The sequence below is a fragment of the Phocoena phocoena genome, chromosome 4 (genome assembly GCF_963924675.1).
Source record: "Phocoena phocoena chromosome 4, mPhoPho1.1, whole genome shotgun sequence".
Classification (NCBI taxonomy): Eukaryota; Metazoa; Chordata; class Mammalia; order Artiodactyla; family Phocoenidae; genus Phocoena; species Phocoena phocoena.
Window position 1 is genome coordinate 67,583,644 of NC_089222.1, and position 14,331 is coordinate 67,597,974.

The following is a 14,331-nucleotide window of genomic DNA, read 5'->3' on the forward strand; positions in this document are numbered from 1 at the left end:
ATGGCAGTTTAAGACAAGAAAGAACTTCTTATAGTTAAAAATGTCCAAAGATGGGAAGCTTTGCTCCTTGGAAGAGTCTCCCATCACTTGATGTGTACTAGTAGGGACTAGATAAAGTGGATATTGTGAAAGGGATTGTTAAAGGGATGATTGATTAAATCATTTAAAACCAGAGAATTTATGATTCTCCAAATAATTGTTGTCGATGATTAGGTAATACATCCTTTTTTTTGGAAAGAGTTGAATCAATCATGTGAGACCCTGGAAAATTACCTGAACTTTCCTAAGGTTTAATTTCCTCATCTGTAAAATGGAGACGATGCTATCTCTTTTGTCTACTTCATAAAGACCTTGTGATGATTCCATGAAATGAGGTTAAATTATTTTATTAAATAAAACTCATTGAGTATCTGCCCGTAGTGCAATGTCACTTTGGCAGCAGAAACTGGGACACCATCCAAGGGAACTAAATTCAGCTCTTCTGGGAGTTGTTTTTTGGTCACCATGGACCTGCCGACCACCTCTTTCCCATTTGACACATGGTATTCTCACTTGGGTTCCTTGTCCATGAGCTTGACAAGTAACCACAACCCACAAACCAGGAGACCTATATGTATACCTGGGCTTTTCCTTCAGGCTATCATCTGAACTATACCAATAACGTCTCTCAAAGGGGCATCCTAGGTCTGACTGGGAATAAGATTTGATACAAGAGGCATTAAGTACAAAGCATATCATCATAAAAATGTCATGGTTGGCCATTTTCTCTATCTGATCTTTGTCTATTCAAGAAACCCTACTAGAAAATCTCCAATAAATCTCTGTTCAGAAACTATTTGAACAATTCTATTGGCAGATTGCTCATAGTCTTCTGATACATCTTGGGCAGCTCTGATGGTTAGAAAGTTCTCCTGTTGATTTAGATTCTGGAACATCCATCTGCCATCTCTTTTATTTAAAAATAACATTCCCATGCTGGAGTAGGTTCAGCTTGTGTTTCAGTACCTGGATGTGGGGCATTGGGGTTACAGAACCAAGGTTGATGGATTCTCTAACACTTGACAGGAAAGGGAGCTGCCATGAATCACCACGTCTGGCCTCCCAGTGGGCAGTAGGGCCTTCTTGGAGGCTGACATTTGACCAGCCTCTAAGGCAGAAAAGAGAAGCCAATTTATGAGGATCTTTTGCCTTGCACCCCCTTCTCATTGTCCCTTTGCTGAAGCATTACTAAGGAAGCCCGATTCATAGAGCCCTGGGGCTAAGGAAGCAAAGAAACCATCTAATCTCATGCTTTCGTTTCACAGAACACAGAGCAAAGGCCTGGAAACTGGAAAGAAATGTCTCAAAAAGCAGATGGCGAACTTTTGGCAGTATGGGGATTAAACTCTAAAGCTTCCAATCTCCAATTCCAGCTCCACTGCTCTTTCCGTATACCTCCATTCCCAGGAAAAGGCACGTCATCTAAATCAGCGTATCATAGTTTCTGTGTTCATTCTGACGTGAGAAAACAATAGGTCACCGTTGTTCAGGGGGAATTTCCAGAAATTACCTGTATTTTCTTAAAGGCTAAGGTCACTCATGGAGCTCTCTGATGTCCTATCTGATTTAAAAGCCCAAACAAAGCTGCGGAAGCCAGCAGATATTTTGTAAGGCAGCCTTACCTCTGCCTGGCATTTTGTGGGGCAAAAGAGGGGAGGGCAAAAGTATTAAATTCAGGCTTAAAAGCTCCTCAGAAATTCTTTACACGCAGGAGACCAAGTTGGAGAAAAGAAGATGACTCCTGCCAAGGGGAAGAAAGAGAGAGATGAATGCCTGTGGTTTTCAAAGGTTAACAACAACAACAAAGCCGGAGTGTTTGCACAGGGATGAATGTTCATTGGCTTTTGGCCAACAACTGTACGAGGGCTTGTGCCCACATCCTGTAGCTGTGGTTTAGGGACGCTGCTCATGAGTGACTTCTTATGCTTAGTGGCAGGAAACTTTAGTCACTGATGTGTAAACTCACCTTTGGTCTGCACCTCCCACAATGTGCTCTGAAGGCAGTTCGGGGACCAGGCCTCCTGATTTTCTTACAGATACCAGTTCCTCAGAGATACCAGTTCCTCAGTTTAAGGAAGAACTCAGTTTAAGGCCTTGGGAGAGACTGAGACTTGATCAGTACTTACCTTACTCCACTCAGTTGTAGCAACCCCTTAGGATAATTCTATAGCCACAGGGAGGAATTATGATATCCTCTGCGAAATCCTCCCTTTAACCTCAAAACCCAAGACAAAAAAACGCGAGCTGTGTTTCATTTCAGGGCTGCAGTATGAAATCTGAGAGGCGAAGTCAGGAGGTTGCTTGTGAGCCTAGATCTTGTATCTGATGAGCTATTTTACACTCAATTTTTAAAAGTTCGTAGTAAACTCAAAGTCTCCTTTTCAGTGAAGCTAAATGGAATTTGCAAGAAATCCCTCAAAAAGCAGATGGTGAGTTTTGGGCAATACTGGGATGAAACTCTAAAGCTTCCATTTTCCTGCTCCTAGGCACTGCTCTTTCCATATATCCCCATTCCCAGGGAAAGGCATATCATCCAAATCAGTGTTTCACAGTTGTCATCTAAATCGGTGTATCATAAGTTACTTTGAGGTGAGAAAACAATAGGTCCAGTTTAATTAACTCTCATGTTTTTAGGTAGATATGAGAGACTGTGATGTTACATTATGGGTAGAGAGTATGTTGAGATCAATTTCTCTGAATTACCACCTCGTCTCTCACATCCTGTCCACAATGCCTACCTCATGCATCTCAGGAACTACTTTTCCTTCCTTTTATATTCCCTGCTCACTCTTTATGGAATTATTGAAACAGATTGGAAGGGACCCTAAAGGTCATCTAGTTTAACCTCCTACCTATTGCAGGAATGCCCTCAACCAAAACACACAGTAGATGCAGGCTCAGCTTCTGCAAAATCATTACCAGGGCAGAGAATCCCTTGCTTTCTACAGCAGCTAGTTCTACTGCCAAGCAAATGCAGCGAGTTAAAGGTTTTTCTAAATATTACATCCAAACCTTCCTCCCTGGAAAGTTACCTATTTGGTCCTTGATCTTCCTTTGAAGTTACCCCGGGTAAATCAATTTCCTATTTCGTATGGCCACACTTCAAATAAAGGCAGCTAACTGGTGCTGTCCCAACAAAGTAGTTTTATTTTTGTTTTTTGACACAGACCCCCGGTTACCACAACCGTTCTTCATGTGCTGGATTATCCATAGCCCCTGTTGAACTCCTCCTTGTTCGTGGACGATTCTGTTTGGTTAACATTTCTTTTAAAATATTGTATTCGACACTGGCATGGCAATTCAAATATAGGCTGACCAGTGCAGGTTAGAATGTAGCTGTTCTTCACTTGCCAATGTACTGTTATTAATGAAATCCAGGTTTTCTTTATTATACTATTTGTTCACATGAAGCTTATGGTCAACTTCATACTATATATAATATATAACATTATTTTTCTGATTTAATAATATCATTGAAGGAACCAATGAGGCCACTTTAGTATGGATTAATTGTAACGAACCTGGATTAGCTCCTAGTAATCACTGCTTTTCTCTTTTGACTTTTAAATTTATTTGTTACATTTTTTCTAAAGTATGTATTTAATATTTTATCCTGAATCAGTGTCAGACTTATTTTTCTATAGTATCGGGCAACCAACATTATTTTTAAGTGGGATTTTTTTCTGTCTTCAGTCTAGAGGACAAAGTGGGAATTGTTACCATGATGGGCAGCTGAGCCAAAGAAGTACAGTAATCAGAACAGTTTACTCCATAGAGATCTTTTTTTTTTTTTTGCGGTACGCGGGCTTCTCACTGTTGTGGCCTCTTGCGTTGTGGAGCACAGGCTCCGGACGCGCAGGCTCAGCGGCCATGGCTCACGGGCCCAGCCGCTCCGCGGCATGTGGGATCTTCCCGGACCGGGGCACGAACCCGTGTCCCCTGCATCGGCAGGGGGACTCTCAACCACTGCGCCACCAGGGAAGCCCCATAGAGATCTTTGGTATTGGTCAGCTGATCATTTTGTCCTCAGAGCAAAAAGAGATGGGCAGTCCACCCAAGTTTTATTTGGTCTGTGTAAGCAAGAGTAAACAGAAGGCTGACTTGAATCAGCATCTACCACCCCACTGTTACTGAAAGTGGGGTCCAGCTGCTTGCCACTCTAAAGCCAATAAAAAGACAAGGTTGGTGGAGAGGAAATTTGCTTTATTTCAGGGGCTAACAATGGGGTTGGAGGGGAGTGTGGACTCATGTCCAAAGGCCAGCTTCCCCATGCTGACAACCAGTGGGCAAGACCTTTGAAGGGGAGATTCAGGGGTGTATAGGCAGAGGGAGGGGGCTACATGCAGCAACAGCACAGCTAGCTCTGACAGTCGTCTTGAGCTTGATCGTGCGGTGGTCTGACCGGCATCATCTTGATTGTTCAAAGTACAATTAGTCTTCAGTTCCAGAGTCAGTTTCTTCCCATTTCCTTGAGGCCAATTCTCGGAATTGTGGCAGCTTAATGTCATGGCTACAGTCTGCTCATCATGTAGTTAACTTCTTCCAGCTGGTAGGGGTTTCAGTCTCTACAAAACAGCTCAAAGGATATGGCTCAGAGTATTATCTATAGCCCTTGAGGAGGAGCTAAAGGTCCTTGACTTTGCTTACTGACTAAACTATTATTATATTGTCCTGTTTGACTATTTTCCTTTGTTTCTGCACTTTCTCACTTCTCTGATTAAAGTTCTTCTTTGGCTAAAGTTTTTCTACAGACAAAAGGCAGGCAGAGGACGTGGGGGAGAAAGGACCATAAGGTCTTGCTCCGTTTCACCACAATACTATTATCTTCATTGAATGCAGATTGCCCAATTCAATGGCAATAATTCCCACTGTCATTTTTGGCCTATGGAGACTAGCCACAATGAAGCTGTTTAAGAATGTTGGGTTTCCCCTCACGAATGTATTTCTCTTGGCCTTGGTGAAGGAAGTGTCTCTGAATCTTCTGAGGGGATATAGTTAGAGGGAAACTGAGAAGCTCTTACATAATAAATACACTTGAGCATCACAATCTCCCTAAGCCTTTGGATACCTCCTTCTAGCATTTCAACTTCATTCAGTATACCCTTCCTCTGGGTACACCTTTCAGTCAATTAACCAAGCAAATTATTGGAGCCATTTTTTCTCCCACCAAGCCTTTTTATTGTTTCCAAAAAAGCAGTTTTGTCCACAGAAAATCCCAGTGCCCCACATTTGTTACAAAATCATTCCCTAGGTCTGATGCCAGGAGAAAACAGTGAGATCTGGAATTCCTCCCACCAGCAGCATTTTCTGAAATGTAGACAGTTTATCAAATATAATTTATTCAGAAAAAATACAGTGTTTTAAGAACTTAATTCCAAAAGAAGACTGAAAAAGCCCAAAGGCTGAGCAGAAAACAGCCTCTGCAACAGCACCAGGTCAGGTCAGGCTGAGAACAGCCAGCAGGGTCAGGCTCTGAGAGAAAGCCCACCGGTCCTACCAGGACACGGCGGTAGGCACAAGAGCTCCTCCCCTCCCACCAGGAATTGATGGCGGTGGCCATTCTTCTTCCCAGGCTGCCCACACACCCCACTGGGGGCTTCCTGGTCTCAACCAGGACAGCCACTCCCCCAAGAAACCACAACTCTTTAACACTGTGCTACCTCCTCCCAAGCAACCCCGCCCCTCCTTCTTCCGCTTCAGGCGTCGCTCAAGGAGTCCTGCCCCGCCTCTCTTGGGGGGTACGGGGCGGGGGAGGCTCCTCTGCGGGAACCAGCTGGACCACTGGGGCACAACTGACTCTACCTTTTGGAGTGTTTTGGGGTCTTCTGGCTGCTGCTCCTTTTTGACCAGTAAGTGGACAGGAAGCAGATACTCAGGAGTGCTGTTTCGGGAGTCGTTCACCAAGGAAGAGACTGGATGGAAGGCGGTGTTCTCTGTGGGGTGGCTAAACTTCAGAGCTTCTTGAGCTAAGACCTCACCAAAGTCCAGCCACTTAGAGACTGCCTCCTCTCCATCTAATATGGCAGGCCTCCTGGGGTGGATGACGTTCAAGCCTTTGCAGGAACCCACTGTGATGATGGTGTAAAAATACAAGAACCCCCTCCAATCCCCACCCCGCCAGCAGTCAAAGATCCCGGCCACTGTCAGCAGCCTCCAGCTGTCCCAGACTTTCTCCCAGTCCTCAGGTCCCTATGCAGCACCCACGCTCTCTGACCTTTGTTCTGATTTGGGGGAAGTAGATGAAGTAGGGTTGCCTCTGACTTCTTGCCTGACATGGCTGCCACTCACAGAATCCATCTGCTAAAACAACACAGGGTCTTCCTTTTCCCAGAGGCACCTTGAAGGACCGTTTCTCCATTATGGTGTCACTACAACAGCTGGGAGTGTTGAACTGCAGCTTGGAAGGATCCGTTCCTTTGAACCAAGACGGGACCAAGCCCCATCGCGTGGCAGCAACGATATGCTCAATTGAGTCTCCAAGTGCACCCGGGACAGGAGCCCTGGGCCGCTGGACTGCAGGCTCGTGTACGAGGGGCAGTACCGGTCCGGGTCCCTGGCGGTCCCTGTAGGCGCAGGCCCTGGTGAGGGCCTCCCTGGGCAGGTGGCAGTACATCCGCCTGCATACCCTCCGCGCCACCTTCACACTGTGGGTCCCTCCACATCAGGCCCCGCCCCCGCGTGTCTCTCTGCGCACCCTGCGCCAGGTCCCCCGTTGGAGCCGTTTTGAGTGACTCAAGCACATTGAATTCAGAATCTTATCCTGGCGCCCTCTAATCAATAACATTTTGTTTGTCCCAACCTGATATCGCTGCCACCTAGATCTAATACGCTTTGAATCGGTTCCCATACATGTTTTCTGTTAGTATGAATTGGCAAAACCTCAAAATTCTTTAGGGGCACATTGCACCTTCTCATGAATAGTATTTTTTTTAACTTATTTGTTAGAAGCTGAATTTGGTTATAAGTCTAGAAACAATGCAGAATGAGAATAGATTATTGTACATTTAATCTCGTGCTGACTGACTACAATTGTTGATCCAATTGTGTTTTTTTTTTTGTTGTTTTTTTTTTTGCTTGAGTGAGACAATAAATTCCCTGGCACCTGGTATTGCCAGTTATAGATCTGGCAATTTTTTTTTTTTTTTACTTGATATTAAGAATCATCAGTGGCAGTTTACTGCCAGGTGTTAGGACCAGCAATGTGCATCAACCTTCTAAACCTATGTCATATTCTAGTCAATAGGAAACTTGATCACCTCTCTGTTCTGTAAGACATGGCATTGGTCTGTTTTCCTGATGCTATCATGTAATGACCTAACCAGGTGAACAGGAAGTAGAAAGTATTCCAAAACTTGTGTGACACAAATCTCTCCAAATTCTGAGGCTGATATCACTGAAAGTCACATTGGTGATTTTTCCAGGGTGTCAGTGGTCTGGGACATGTTAAGATACACCTCCTAAGGGAAATGACAAATTTCTGCCTTCTTAGCACTGAGAAAAAGCCACCATGCTTAATGGGATTCCTCAGATTATAGAGGCAACAGTTATCTCCTTCGGGTCTGCTATTTGAACCTACTGATCAAGTAATCCCAAAGGCTGCTAGTTTTGAGTAGGGGACAGAAAAGGAAAAGGCTCTGCAACTGGTCCAGTCTGCTGTGAAAGCTACTCTGTCACTTGGGCTATATCCCCAGTAGATCCAGTGGTGCTTAAAATCTCTGTGGCAAATAGAAATGCTGCAGGGAAGCTTTGGCTAGCCCCTCCAGATGAATCACTGGATAGACCTTAGGATATTAAGCAAAGATATGCCATTCTTCTAGATAACAGTATTCCTTTTGGATTGCTCCTGGGCCCTAGTAGAGACTGAACACTTGACCACACACCATCAAGTTGCAGTGCAGCCTAAGCTGCCTGTAATGAGCTGGATGTAGTCTGACCCACCAAGTCTTAAGTTTAGGCATGCACAGCAGTTCTGTCTTATCAGTTGGAGGTGACATATACCTGCTAAGGCTCAAGTAGGTCCAGAGGGCCAAGCAAGCTGCGTGAGTAAGTGAACAATGGTACCTACTCCTACTACATTTTCTTCTCTCTCAACCTACACCTATGGCTTCATGGAGAGTTCCCTACAATCAGTAGACTGAGGCAGGAAAAATGAGCCTGATTCATAGCTGGCTCTGCATGATTTGCTGCATCACCTGGAAGTGGACGGCTGTGACATCTTCTCCATGGTGGTCCTGAAAGACGATGCTGAAGAACATGCCTCCTAGTGGGCAGAGGAAATGGAATTCCCTTTCCATGTTCTGCTTCAAGACTACTTTCTAGTTTATAACTGAGGAAACATGTCTGGAGTAGGGGTGTGATCCAGTTACTCTCACACGTTGTCTCACAGAGCCACCACTGCTTCCTAGTGGTAGAGACATGATGCCGTCTTCCATTTTGCCTATATCAGGTTGGGTACATTTCCACGTAATAGAAACCATTTCACAATTTTAAACACAAAGTGTTTTAATATATGGAATTAAGTATTTACAACATCGTTACAAAGGCTGGAGGCACAGGCTGGGACTCTGGAAGTGATTCCCAGAACAACATTGCAAAACTGGCACACCCAAGGATTAGTTATCTCTGCCGTACACAAGAAGCTAGGCAATCAGGAGGCTGCTATCACGATAGCAGGTACCAGGAGCACAGCCCCTTAGCTGTAATTCAATAACCAGGAGTTTTTTCCTGGAACTGTTGGCTTCAGAGCCTCTTTCCATCTGCTAGATCTGTACCAGCAAAATGAATACGACAACTTCTGCCCCCATCCTCCTTACTTACTCTGAAGTACGACGTGGGAAGAGCATCCTGTTTGTTCCTCTTAATAGTGATTGCAAGAATTTATTGAGTGTCTGTAGGTACCAAGCAGGGTGCTAATATCTTTGCATTCATTACATCAATGAATCCTCGAATGAATCTCTCAATATAATATTAATGTCAAACCTCCATCTTGAAATGGGGAAAGTAAAAGTACAAAGAGGCTAAGAAACTTGGCCAAGGTTCTGTACTCATTGGTAGAAGACCTGGATTAACCTAGAACTTAATCATATCCAGAATCTAGCTACAAAGGAATCTGAGAATTGTAATGTTTAGTTTTCTAACTTCTGCAGTAAAAAAAAAAAAAAAAAAAAAAAGCCTACTAAAACAAGGTTGGAAGAGATATTGAGCTGGTCATCTCACTGAATCCTCAACCTGACATATTTAAGATAGCTGTTGAACTATGTTTCAGCCTGATTATCAGCTCCTTGAAGTTATCCACGTTTCTCCTCCACCACACACAGTTACCTAGGTAATTGGTAAATGTGTTTTATGATGCTGATCTCATAGGCATTTGGGTTTCAATCCATGTCAGTAGCACTTGTTTAAGTTTCCAGGAAAACACTGCCTTTTTGTAGTCTGGTTTTATAGAGCAGCAGACCCACTTAGGCCTTCTCCCTGACTTTAAAAAGAAATAATATATTGATTTTACCAAGTCTTTTTATTCCCAGACTTTGTTGTGGTTAAATCAAAAATACATAGCAACACTCAGAATGTGTCATCACTACAGAAAGTGAGGAATGGCATTTTCCTGGGGTTAAAAAAAAAATCATAAAGAAGACTAGCTGAGTGATGCCCGGAGCACCAGCCAGGAGCTTGACAGCTTTAGAATGGAGCTAATTTACCAGAAGTGTAGGCCACACCTAGAATAAGCAGAACATGATGACCTGGTAGGTATTCTGGCCAGAAGGAGTGTGTCAGGAAGAAGAGATGAGCTGAGGCTCTCCCAGGCTACCATCAGCTTCAGGGAAAGTGAGCTGCAAGCAGTAGACAGTAGCCAACTGATTCTAGTGACTTTTCAGATGATGATTCCGACAGGAGAGGTGGAGAACGTAGGAAGTCAAAATGACTTCCACAGGAAATACAACGTGTTCAGATTTGGATAAGTTTAGTATGAAGGGCTGTGGGACATAAGTGAAAATATTCATGTCTCATCAACAGGTACATGTGAAGGTATGTTGCTCAGGAGGCAAGATCTTTGGCTTGAGATAAAGGCCAGGGAGTCATCCAAGAATGAGTGGTAGCTGAAACCTTCAGTGTGGATGAAATTGCTTAGAGTGAGGATATAGAACTTTCTGCAGTGATGGAAAATTCCAGAATTCTATGCTGTTCAACACAGTAGCCATTTGTTGTGAAATATGGCAGATGAAACTTAGGAACTGAAATTCTATTTTATTTTAACGAATTTAACTTCATGTGGCCAAAAGTGTCTAGTGGCTATCCTATTGAATAGCACAGGTATAGGAATAAAGAAAAACATGCTGAAAATGAAATACTTAATAATAGCAATATTGAATATCTGAGCTTATATTGATGGCACCAAAGATAAAAAAGAACACATGTCTTTTTGAGGTTTTTTTTCCCCTCTCATATTTTATTAAATGGTAAAGAAAATCCAATGATACCAAAGAGTTGTGTTGGAAACCAACAGCTTCCCAACTCACCTCTTCCCACTTCCAGCTTAGTGGTAACTTAAGAGCCTTTCTTTCTGGTTCTGCCGATAGTGACCTTCTATTTCTCTATACTGATTCATCAATATCAGATATTATCTGTTGACTGCCTTCTATGAAAGGACCAGACTTAGTTCACATATACTATCCTTCACACTTCTCTTTCCTCTCTACCTGTTTATTTTCACTTTTCTATTGATAAAATTTGTTACTTAAATAATACATTTTCACTTCTATTTCTCTATCAATATTAGTTTCTATTTCATCTCCCCTCTGTGAAAATAAAGATGTTGGTGAGATAACTCTAGATTTCTCCAGCCACTCTTATTTTTTGCCTTTTGTCAAATAGGCATTTACTTCTATCTTATCCAGGTTATAAACATTTACATTCTGTTCTGGAATCATATGAAGTGTGTCACACTTGTCTGCACTTGGTAATTCTGAGAAAAGAAGTGATGAGGCTTGTGGAAGGAGGAACGTGAGACAAATTATCTATGCTTTGCTTTAGTTCTCCGTTTTACTTTGCTGGTGCAAAAATAATAACTCATTGTCTATATGTCTCCAAATTTACCATATAGTATCTTATGATTTTCTTACAGGCTTATAAGTTATTAATATCCTTGTTTTGCGGATAAAGAAATTGAAATGGAAATAAATAGAATGACTTGACCAAGGTCACGCAACTGGAAGTAGGGAAGTTGACAGTCAAGTTAAGTTTTCTGATGACATATCACCTTGCAAATCTTTCTCAGTAAAGTTCCCTGACCACTCAAGTTTGCAAAAAAGTAATGGGTTGGGTTTCTTGCTTTAGGTTTAAAATCCATGGTTCATTTTGGAGCGGAGAAATTTGAAGCTTGTGTTCTGTGGCCACATTTTCTTTCAAGGAACTGCAGAAATACCTCCAGGCATCTGGGTACATCATGAACCCAAGTTGGCAAATGCTTACCTATCGGTAAAGAATCATACAACATTAAACTAACATTTACCGAGCACTCATGTGCCAGTGTCCGGGTTAGGATATTTCATGCTCATTATTTTATTTGCCCCTCACAGCAACTCTTTAAGTAGAGAACATATTAGAGATGGAATTGAGTAATTTGAATGTCAGTAACTCACCCCTATCATTGAGTCTTCTCCTTCTTTAAAATGGGGTAGAATAACCTGTCCCCCAGACATATTTTGCAAGTGTGCTTATTTGGAAGATGAATTGAATGTGGTAAAAGGAAATGAGATTAAGTGGTTTGGTTACTTGGGAGATAGGTGTAGACAAACATAACACTGATGAGTAATAGTGAAGTCTTATGAGGCTTTACTTCCGTTACCGGCAGTGAAACTGACCCCAATGAATTGGCACTGGGAACTGCTCTCGTGCACAACGCAGATGACTCCGAACACTCTTCTAAATTGCTAAATCCCAATGAGGATCGTGATAGCATGATGGTGCAGTAGTAATGGGTTCCTGATCCACAAAACCGACCCAGGATATTTACTGTCATTTTCAGGACACTGTGATTAATGCAAACTCATTAAAGAGGTATCTCAGGCAGGAGAGAGATCCAGATTTTATGCAGCTTATATGACAAGGGGGGCGCTCTTTGAGAAAAAAAGACTGTAATACTATAAATACAAAATTAGGCACAAAAATGAATGTTTTTGAATGGCACAATACATCTCAATCAAATATCATCCCAATCAATATTAAAAAATATAGATATTACAAACCTGAAATTTACTACAAAATTAAAAATTCAGAAAATAACATAATACCTTTGTTAATTAGCACACTTATATAATAATACTTTGTTCATACTCATTGTGACTGCATATTATTTGACTACCTCTTCCTACGACAAGGGGAGCAGGTGGCCTTGGGTCCTAAGCCAGAAGTCAACAGCGTGGGCCGCAACAGCAGAGTAAAATGATAATGCCGAGATTTTGGTACCTATTTCACTTATACAGATTGTTTTTTAAGAAAGTTAAAAAAAAAAGGGAATTCTCTTGCGGTCTAGTGGTTAGGACTCCGTGCTTCCACTGCGGTCAGCTAAGATCCTGCATGCCGAGCGGCTCGGCCAAAAAAAAAAAAAAGAAAGTAAAAAAAAAGATCTGTGTCTCCTTCCGCATTTGATCCTCAAAGGCTGTTCCACCTGAGGGGGTCTGGGGTCCAAGAGTGAGGTTCCCTCAGACCATCCACCTTGGTCTCTCCAAGGATAACCAAGGAAGACGGGCTTGAGTAATCCACACCATGGAGTATTATTTAGCCATAAAAAGGAATGAAACACTGCTGCAAATAACACCATGAATGAACCTTGAAAACATGATGCTGAGTGGGAGGAGCCAGTCAGAAAAGACCACATGTTGTATGATTCCATGTGCATGAATGTTCAGAAGAGGTAAATCCACAGAGACAGAAAGTAGATCAGTGGCTGCCCAGGGCTGGTGGTGGGGAGGGTGGGAGTGACAGCTAAAGGGTACCAGGTTTCTTTCTGGGATGAAGAAAATATTCTAAAATCATTGATGGCTATGGATGCACACCTCTGTGGATATACTAAAAGCGATAAATTGTGCTTTTTACACAGAAAAAAAAGCATTTTCCATAAGGAGAATTGTTCATTCATTTTTTCTTCAGTTTATTGAAGTATATTTTCATAAAATTATTATTAATAGTTTTGAAAAGTTTCATTCAGCTTTACAATTCATTGTTGATAGTGCAAAATATTCATCAAGTTTCTTCCACATATGAGATATGAGATTTGGAAGAATTTTCACGGGCTGCCTCCCGGCTCTACATATTTTAACCGTTGTTCTTCTCCACTACCCTCATGTTTCCTGTGCCAGACGCTTGAGGGACCATTTGTATCTTCATAGGAGCTGAACTTTGGTCTTGCCCTTTCTTTGAATCTTGTTGCTAGTTGGTTACAGAAGTAGAGGCCAGTCTTCAATCAAGATAACGGATAACTTAACTCTTTGTGAAAGTGAGTGGGAACCGTATAATTTTATCCTACCTGCTTAACCACAGCTCAATGCTAATCTACCTCAACGTCCCTTTAACCATATCTCACAAATGCCTATGGTCATTCTGACACCCAACTGGAGGGGACGAGTGATAAGGGGGGAGACAAAATGGAAAGGAACAGCACTTTAAACCAATTTCAGTTAAATAAAATTTACTTTTGAAAATGAAGGAATAAAAGGAAAGAAAAATGGCCATGGGCGTATATTGCTAGGGCCCCTCTCACAGCCTCAGAATGGACCCATTAAGGGAGGTATTTTGAAATTTAATCTTTATTAGCTTCACAAAAAATCCACTCTGACCCTAGGATTGTGGAAGGAGTAACAGATTTGGAGTGCAAAGTCTTGATTCTAGTCCTGGCTTTCCCACTGATTCATAATATGGACCTTGGACAAGTTATTCACCCCCTGGCCCCTCAGTCATTCCTTTAAAAAATAAGAGTTTGACTAGGTAACACCCAGTTCTCTTCTCCCTCTGACATTGAATTGTGTCAAATAGAACTGGCTGCAGTAGCAAAATTCACACAAATGGGGACCTTCCTGCCTTCACAGTCTCAGGGCACATATCATCTAGGCCTAAATTCAGGAGGCAGAAGCAACCCTGGCTATTTTCACTCCGTTTTAGAAGCAGCTGCCTTGGTTTTCAAGAATGCAGTCATCTCTTCTCAAGGAAAAAGATGTTGTCTTTCCAGGGACTCTAGTCCCCTGTGCATCCCAGTGATCTTGTGAGTCACTACAAGATTGATGAGGGGCTTGTTTC

The 14,331-nt window shown here is 42.4% G+C and overlaps 1 pseudogene; it reads right to left on the reverse strand.

The window, feature by feature from the left end:
• Positions 1-1,025: 1,025 nt before the first annotated feature.
• LOC136121994 (abasic site processing protein HMCES pseudogene) lies at positions 1,026-8,294 on the reverse strand (annotated as a pseudogene).
• Between the last annotated feature and the right edge of the window lie 6,037 nt (positions 8,295-14,331).